The sequence below is a fragment of the Lutra lutra genome, chromosome 10 (assembly GCF_902655055.1).
Source record: "Lutra lutra chromosome 10, mLutLut1.2, whole genome shotgun sequence".
NCBI lineage: Eukaryota > Metazoa > Chordata > Mammalia > Carnivora > Mustelidae > Lutra > Lutra lutra.
In genome coordinates, this window is record NC_062287.1 from 242,956 (window position 1) to 251,091 (window position 8,136).

At 49.6% G+C, this 8,136-nt stretch overlaps 1 pseudogene; it reads right to left on the reverse strand.

The window, feature by feature from the left end:
- Positions 1–466: 466 nt before the first annotated feature.
- Positions 467–3,073, reverse strand: LOC125078558 (UMP-CMP kinase-like; annotated as a pseudogene).
- Between the last annotated feature and the right edge of the window lie 5,063 nt (positions 3,074–8,136).

Sequence of the window (8,136 nt, forward strand, 5' to 3'; positions counted from 1 at the left end):
ACACATTTTGGAGGAACTGACTACCAGAAAAGTTCCTTTGGAATTTGGTCCACAAATTCACTTAACAGGTTGGAAATTTAAAACCTTCCAGAAAACAAGGAAGTGGGGAATCCCTAATCTTAACATGTAGTTGTTGAAGGGATATACACACCCACTAAAAAGTCTGCTAACAGAAGGCACAAACTATAAAGGGATATGTTGTTAGAGTCGAGACAAAGAACTGGCTGATATCCTTCTTTGTTTCATGAGCCCCATAGCTAAGATGGAGTTAGACCCAAAATCACAGTCTATTCCTGTAACCAAAAAACATTAAAGATAAAAAATGTAATTTGTTTTACTGCATACTTTCCAGCCATTAATTGAGATGTAAATATGAAAGATTAAAATCACCTTAAAAGGGGGGTGGTAATAGCGGCCACCAGAGCAATATTCAAGCATGATTTCAAGGATGCTTTCAGATGCATAGTTAGCCTTCTTTGTCAGAAGTCTTCACAACTTCATCGAAAATTTCATCAGTAAACTTAGACACAGCTATTTTCTTGGCTTTCCCCATTGCTCCATAGAAGTCAATAATTGGCTTTATTGACCGAAGATAGGTCCGAATTCTCTTTTCCAAGCTCTCTCTGTTCTCATCACTTCTACCAAGTACTCTTTCCCCTTCTAAGACATCGTTCAATAAGATCTCATTATTATAGTCAAAAAACAGAACCAGAGACACACATGCCTTCCCATCCATGGTCTTGTTCCAACCTTGAAGGTTGTCTTGATTTCTTGGAACCCGTCAATCGAGAAATGTTTCTTCTGAGCCTTGACAGCCACTGTCTCTGACCCATTTCCCTCTTTAACAAACTGATGGTCATCTCAGATGGCTCCGTCTTCCCGTCTTTAATGTTCTTTTCAGTGAGTTCACTGTACTGTGAATTTGGGTTCTTCTTTCCATCATGAAGAAGTCTCCTGCAGAAAGGTGTGTGTGTCGCCGTGTTTTAGGTCACTGGTTTACTGTGACGAGGTGTGACTCAGGAACAGCCAGTAGCTGCATAGCTCTGGGACACAGAGCTTCCCTGCCCTCCCCAGACAAGGGTCTTCCCCTGAATCTCTGTGTGTTCACCAACGCAGCAAAAGTTTACTTTTAAAGGAACACCTTTTAAGACTTAAAGCTAAATTTAAAATTTTTAGCAGTGTTGTCTAGGAAGAGACAACCTATCTGCTTGTTAACATATTAGGAGTGTTTTGCTTTGTTTTTTTTAATGAACTCAGAATAAAGAACAGACTCTGACAAAACAAGATGGAATTAGGTGAGTGTTGACGGAAGAGTGGGAAGGATGGACGGTGGGTGAGATTAAACTAAGAAGAGAAGTCTGAGTACCACAAGAAAACTTAAGATTTTTTTCAAAGACCTGGAAAGGAAAGGATGGGTCCCAAAGACTCAGGCTTTGATTACATCCGTCTCCCGTGATGCATTGTACTTCCTGTTCACGTCTGTCTCCCTAACTGCAATGGAAGCACCTTGCCCACAAGAGTTGGGTTTCTGGACCTTGTGTTTCTATATGTTGTCAGTGAGGAGAAACTGAGAAGTCAGTGAAAAGTCTGTTTCCATTTTCCTGAGGCCTGTCCTTCCATCCATCTGTCCATTGTCTCGTCCTTCTTCCCTCATCCCCTTCCCACCTTCAAGTACTTACAGAGGAAATACTAAGGGCAGACAGTGCAGTGAGTGCCGTCAGTGAAGGGGGATGGAAAGGACATCTAGTATAAATGGAAATTTAAAGATTTTACAGAAATTTTACACCTAAATTTTACAGAAATTACTAATATGGAGTATGTTGAGAAATTGTTATCCCTTGTGCAAAACTGAGGCTGTGACTCAAAATAATTTGCTCCAACAAGTCGAATGATTGTAGATAAGTATTAGAGATGGTTTAGGAGATTATATTTTTTTCTCCTCCCATTCATAGTTTCAGCAGCATCCGTGTCAGGGATTTCTGGAAGTCTCTCATCTATCATGGTCAGGGTTGGATGACTTCCCCAGGTCAGGGAAGTGTGGACATTACATTGTGCATACCTGGTAGTGGGTGGTAGTTGGTATGTTTGGCTCTTTGCATGGTTATGTGTCAAGTGCATTTAGCAGCCCTTCACAGTGAAATTCGTTTCCAGAGACTTTGATCCATGGGGAGATGCCTGCGGCTTGGACAGATGCCAACAGTGTGTCTTTCTTGAGGACAGCAATGAACGACTCTGGCTCTGATTCCAGTTAACTGGCGTTCCTTGGAAAATGCTGGAACAAATCATGATAAAATCAATTTGCAAATGCTTCCAAAAGAACACAGATCTGTGAAGAACAAAGATGGAAAATTACTCTCAGATGCTGGGGTTCCGAGTGACGTGAGTTTGGTCGATTAAGAAGATATGTTGTACTTCAAGTCTATAAGGTTTTGATCCTTCCTACATGACACCACCAGGCCACTGGAAAAACGGTGGAGGTGAGCCGGGGAAACAGAGGTGTGCCCTCCAGGGCAGGGGTCCCGTGAACGCACATGCTGGTGGCAGGGAGAAAGCATCCATCAACCCTGCTCTCTGGGGCCACAGAGGCAGCACCCAGACCATGAAAAGCTGCCATCCTAAGTTTAAAAACTCTTCCATGACCCTTCTTCCTCCTCCATCTCCAATTTTCTGATCTTATTTATATAAAATTCCTTGAGAGAGTTGTCCATAACCTTTGTCTGGCCAGAACAAAATAAAACTGTGAGGCCTCGTGTTCAAAATTACTAAGAATTTCAAGACAGTGATAGCAGAGCCTTCGTCCAACATGAGGCGCTTGTAAAGGAGGACGTTGTGTGACTGTCTGGGTCATCCATCCGGGTCTAACATCCTGCTCCGATCAGGTTCTCCTCCGCCCCCAGTTCCACAAATAGAGTCTTGTCCACGTCACCAGTGGTTTCCGTGGTTTCCATTTGCTTTACCTGCTGGTTCCTGTCCTCAGCTTCGTGGATCAGTCCATGGACTTCTGCAGAGCGGCGACTCCCCTCTTGTTGCACTGTCTTTACCTGGATCCTCGTTCCGCACCTCTGCCCTCCATCACCATGAGAGGAGAAACTGATGTTGTTTCAAGCCACTAAATTTGCGAGGATTCATTGCATCAGTAATAGCTTGTCAATCCAGTCGCCGTACACTGGCCTGCCCCAGCTCATCCCTGGGACCTCTCGCCTTCTCTGTTTAGACCCATCCCCAGGTGGCTTTAAAATAGTTTCAAGGTTTTAAAATACCAGCTATCGAAATGCAGGTGCAGATCCATGATGAGATACCACTTTGTGTGTGAGAATGACTAGAACCGGGAAGACAAGAGGTAAGTGTTGGTGAGGATGCAGAGAGAGGGGAACCTTGTGCACTGTCGGTGGGAACACAAACTGGTGTGGCCGCTCTGGAAAACACACGGAGGTTCCTCAATAATTAGAAATAAAACTAACACGATCCAGCAATCCCAGGTCAGGGAACATATCCAAAGGAAATGAAATCGCTTTCTCAAAGAAATATCTGCAGCATTATTTACGATACATTTACACTGCAGCATTATTTACAATAGTCAAGACGTGGAAACAATCTGTGTCCACTGATGGGTGAGTGGGTAGAGAAGATGGGGTGTATACGTGATACACACACACTCATATACAATGGAATGTTATTCATCCATTAAAAAAGGAGGAAATTCTTCCATTTGTGACAACAAGGATGGCCCTTGAGGGTAATGGTGAGTGAAATAAGTCAAACAGATACCATATGATCTCACATATATGTAGAATCTAAAAAATCTGAACTCATAGAAACAGAGGACAGATTTGGGGGGGTAAGGGAAATGGACAAAGGTCATCCAAAGGTACAAAATTCCAGTTATAACATAAATCAGTTCTGGGGGTGTAACGTACAGTGTGGAGGCTATAGTATTATATTATATATATTTTATATTATATTTTAAATTTTCTAAGGAGCATCTGGGTGTCTTAGTTGGTTAAGCATCTGACTCTCAGTTTTGGCCCATGTCATGATCTCAGGGGTCATGGGATTAAGCCCTGCATTGGGCTCCATGCTCAGCACAGAATCTGCTGGAGAGCCTCTCTCTCCCTCTGCTCCTCCCCCAACTTGAACATGTTCTCTCTCACTCTCTCAAATAAGTAAATCTTTTTTTAAAAAAAAGTTTAAAAAACATTGTTTCATATATTTCAGTTGTTTACGGCAGGAGAGAGCAGCCGATCCCAGTTACTCCATCATGACTAGAAGCAGAAATCTGTATCTGTGTCAATGTTGTGAGAATAGAATGGGCACCTGGCTTTACTACATGTCTAGCTTTCTCAGGGCGCCTGGGTGGCTCAGTGGGTTAAAGCCTCTGCCTTCGGCTCAGGTCATGATCTCAGGGTCCTGGGATCCAGCCCCACATCGGGCTCTCTGCTCAGCAGGGAGCCTGCTTCCTCCTCTCTCTCTGCCTGCCTCTCTGACTACTTGTGATCTCTCTGTCAAATAAATAAATATAATCTTTAGGAAAAAAATACAGCAACTTAACGAACGTATTATTAGCAAAAAGCTAGGGAAATAATAGTAGCACCACTTAGAACAGTGCCTGATGTTCAGTGTACAATGTTTATGTATTTATATGAATAGTTTACAGAGGGTCATTCACTTAGTCCTCGCAGCTCTGGCATGAAATCCGTACTATCGTTAATGTCTCTGTATGTTTATAAGGAAACAGGCACAGGGAAGCTGAGTTGCTTGCTCTGCTCACACAAGTCCTGAAGACAGAAGCGGGACTGACACCCGGGAGGTCTGGCTCCTAGGATCATGCCCTTCACCACGGAGCTACACTCTCTTCCTCCTGGATCTCAGCGGATTGATGAAACCTCCTAGAAAGCCCAGAAATGAACTCCAGCATTAGGAAGCACTATACAAAGTAGAAATGGCTTTTGAATTCCAGGGTCAAAAGCTTGTCTTTTGTCCAGTCAAAGGATAAGCCCTTCTAGGCCTCAAGCCAGTAAGACTAGAAGCACCGGGCTATCCAGAAGGCCCCTCCCGGGCGTTCACGCTAAGGAACTGCCATCAGCGTGGGGAGGACCCATCCACCCGGTGTTCACGGCAGCGGCGGCCGACACCCGGGGCCGCAACCGGCGTAGACACGGGCGATGGTGATGCGTGTGAGAACGCGACGTGCGTGCACACAGCGGGCACTCGCAGCCCCTGGACAGAGCGGGTCCCGCGGGGCGCGGCGGGCGGGGCCCTCACCGTGCGAGCGGCTGGAGGGACGGGCTGGAGGGACCAGGAGTGCTCAGAGTCGGGGGTCGGGCCGGGGCTGGGGCCCGCGGACGTCCTGAGACTGACCATAGCACGTGGCATACTTGCACGTCCGCAAAGTGGGGGGACGTCGCGCTGAGTGTCCGCGAGCCTGCGGAGGAAGAGCTTGCTCCTGCCCAGCGTGGACTGCGGGTGCGTCGCGGGTTCCCCGGGTCATCCCTCCTCCCACGGCCGTGCCTGGACGCCGGGCTCTGTGTCACGGCCGCGTGACAAGGTGCGCTCACACCTGCGTGCCCGCCCCGCACCTGCGGCTTTAGCGGTGGGGCGGGCGCCCTGGCCCCGGAGGCGGGAGAGGCGCCCGCACCGCCGCGCGCAGTGACCCCACCACGGATGGAGACCACGGCCCCGATCCTCGTGCGGACAGTTCAAACAAGTCATCAGTAGCGTTTGTTCGGTGCAACGGAGAAAACATATTTGGGTTTAAAGGAACGTGTCATAGGTGCCAGGTAGAAGCCTCATCTTTTTGGAAGAGAAATGCAGATTTCCGCGGAGAGCAGTCCTTGAAGGAGTTTGGGGCGGGGGGTCCATTTTAAAGTTCGCTTTGGGAGGGCTCCTTCCCAGGCTCGGCCTAATTTGGGGGCAGTGTCACGGTGTGGGGCAGGGTGACAGCCCAGGAAGGTGGCGGAGAGCCAGACGACAAAACGTAACCAGCAGTTCCGGCGAAGCGTCCGGCAGGAGGGTGCGGAGCCCCGCGGCCTGCAGCTCCCCGGCGTGCGGAGGCCAGCGTTCGGTTTTGTTTCCCGCGGGCGGGCGAGGGCGGGTTTCTCCCTGAGCCACACCAGACCCCGCACAGCACAGCGGCTTGCGGGAAGCCAGGCCCCTCGCGCTCCAGCGTGGCGCTCCCGGGCTCCAGGCGCACTGGACTTCGGCCTCGGGTCGGGCGCACCCAGCCTGCCGCACCTGCTCCCCCCGCCGCTGCCACAGGGCTGCCGCAGGACAGCCACGGTGCCCGCCCCGTGTGCAGCTGCTGACTGGCTGTGGTCCCGGCGACTCCCCGAGTCAGCCGTCCTCTGAACGTGGCGTCTCAGGCACCGGGTATCTGCGGTCTCTCCCTTTACCCGCTCCAGGCCTTACTTCTGAATGCAGGCCGACGCCCCTGATGTTCCAGGAGCACATCTGGAGTGTGTCCGATTTACCCCTAGCGGTGTTTCTTGCCCTGGGGAGGGCAGCGGTCCTCATTCGGGCCTGGCCCCTCTCCTGAGGCCTCTTTCTTGTGTTTTTCAAGCTCCCGCCTTTTTTTTTTTTTTAAGATTTTATTTGTTTTTTTAACAGAGAGGCAGTAAGAGAGGGAGCACAAGCAGGGGGAGTGGGAGAGGGAGAAGCACGCTTCCCTCCAAGCAGGGAGCCAGATGCGGACCTTGATCCCAGGACTCTAGGATCAGGACCTGAGCAGAAAGCAGACACTTTGCCCTCTGAGCTCCCCACCCCGCACCCCTGTTTTCCTAGCTCCTGCCTTGCTCTTCTTGGCTCCTGGCCCCCATTGTGCTCTTCCACGTCTCTGCCGCGCCTGGGATCGGTGTCATCAGCGCCCATCAGAGTTGGCACCATGTCCCACACCGAAGAGCCTTTCCACCGCCTTCCCCGAGCACAAAGAATCAGATCTGCGGCTCTAAAGTGTATTCTTTCCTGAGTCAGAAACGCTAGCATCCACTGCACATCGACTGCTAGCTGAGCCTCCTGTCACCTTCCTCTCCTGGGGGCAACTGTTCTCCTGCAGGTTGCAAATGAGTCTTTTATGACACAAATACAGGGAAGGCTCTTCCCTTTACCCATCTTGGCTCCCGACCTTGGATTGCTGATTCAGTAACAAAATACAGTACACATTGAAGAGTGCGTTCCCTCTGCCTGCTGTCCATTCACACAGAAGAGTTGCCTGTGCTGAGTGTTGACACAGAAAAAATCACAGCTGGTTCAAGTAAGGGTCCTCATCCTCCAGCACTGTGCATTTGAATACCCGCCTTTTCCAGCATTCATGGCCATACTCTGATGATAACAGGGAGTTGCTGAAGACGTCATTCTAAGAAATATTATACATTCTAGAGTCATATCATTCCTTCCTCGTGTTGAAGATGAAATGAGAAAATGTTTCCCAGGCTCTATTTAGACGACTTGGTGAGGGAAATCAGTTCACCGGCATTTTACAGATGAGGCTGTCTAGCCTTCCAGAAGGGGCGTGACCTATCCAGGATCACGAGAAAATAGCAGAATTTGAACTCGAACCTAGATCTCCTACCACTCCCAGGGTTTACTGCATTTGAGCTCTGTCCAAGCTCCCATCAAGACAGTAGGGACACCAGAGCAGGGTCGGCTGTGGGCCTGTCCTCGGGGGAGCCTGGTGGGCCCACTGGCAGGGGTCTCTGCACGGCCTCCAACATTCAGACAGCACCTGGGAGCTGGGGTTGAATTCTTAGACCATCAGCCAGAGAGGAAGCCAGAAGATCCAGCCAACTTTCTGGTCTGGAAGCGCAGAGGGAAGCTGCAGAGCCAGGGCTGGAGACATGAGACGGGAGAGGAAGCGCCAAGCTTGGCACCAAGCACAACCCCCCTCCCCCAGCTCAGGCAGTGTGGACTCGGGTCCCTGGGACCCGCTAACCCTCAGAGAAGCCACTCCCCTCGGCTGGGGCTGCCCCCACGCAGGATACATAGGGAGGAAATGTTCCTCCTCGTGGTTTAGAGACCATCCCCCTCCCCGAAGCAGACAAACTGGAAAGTCAGAGTTCTTTCCCATGTTTGGCTGCCCTTGAGTGCAAAGGTAAAAAGTCCAGCCTAAACAGGACAGAAAGAAATTCTCTCAAGATGTGTTTA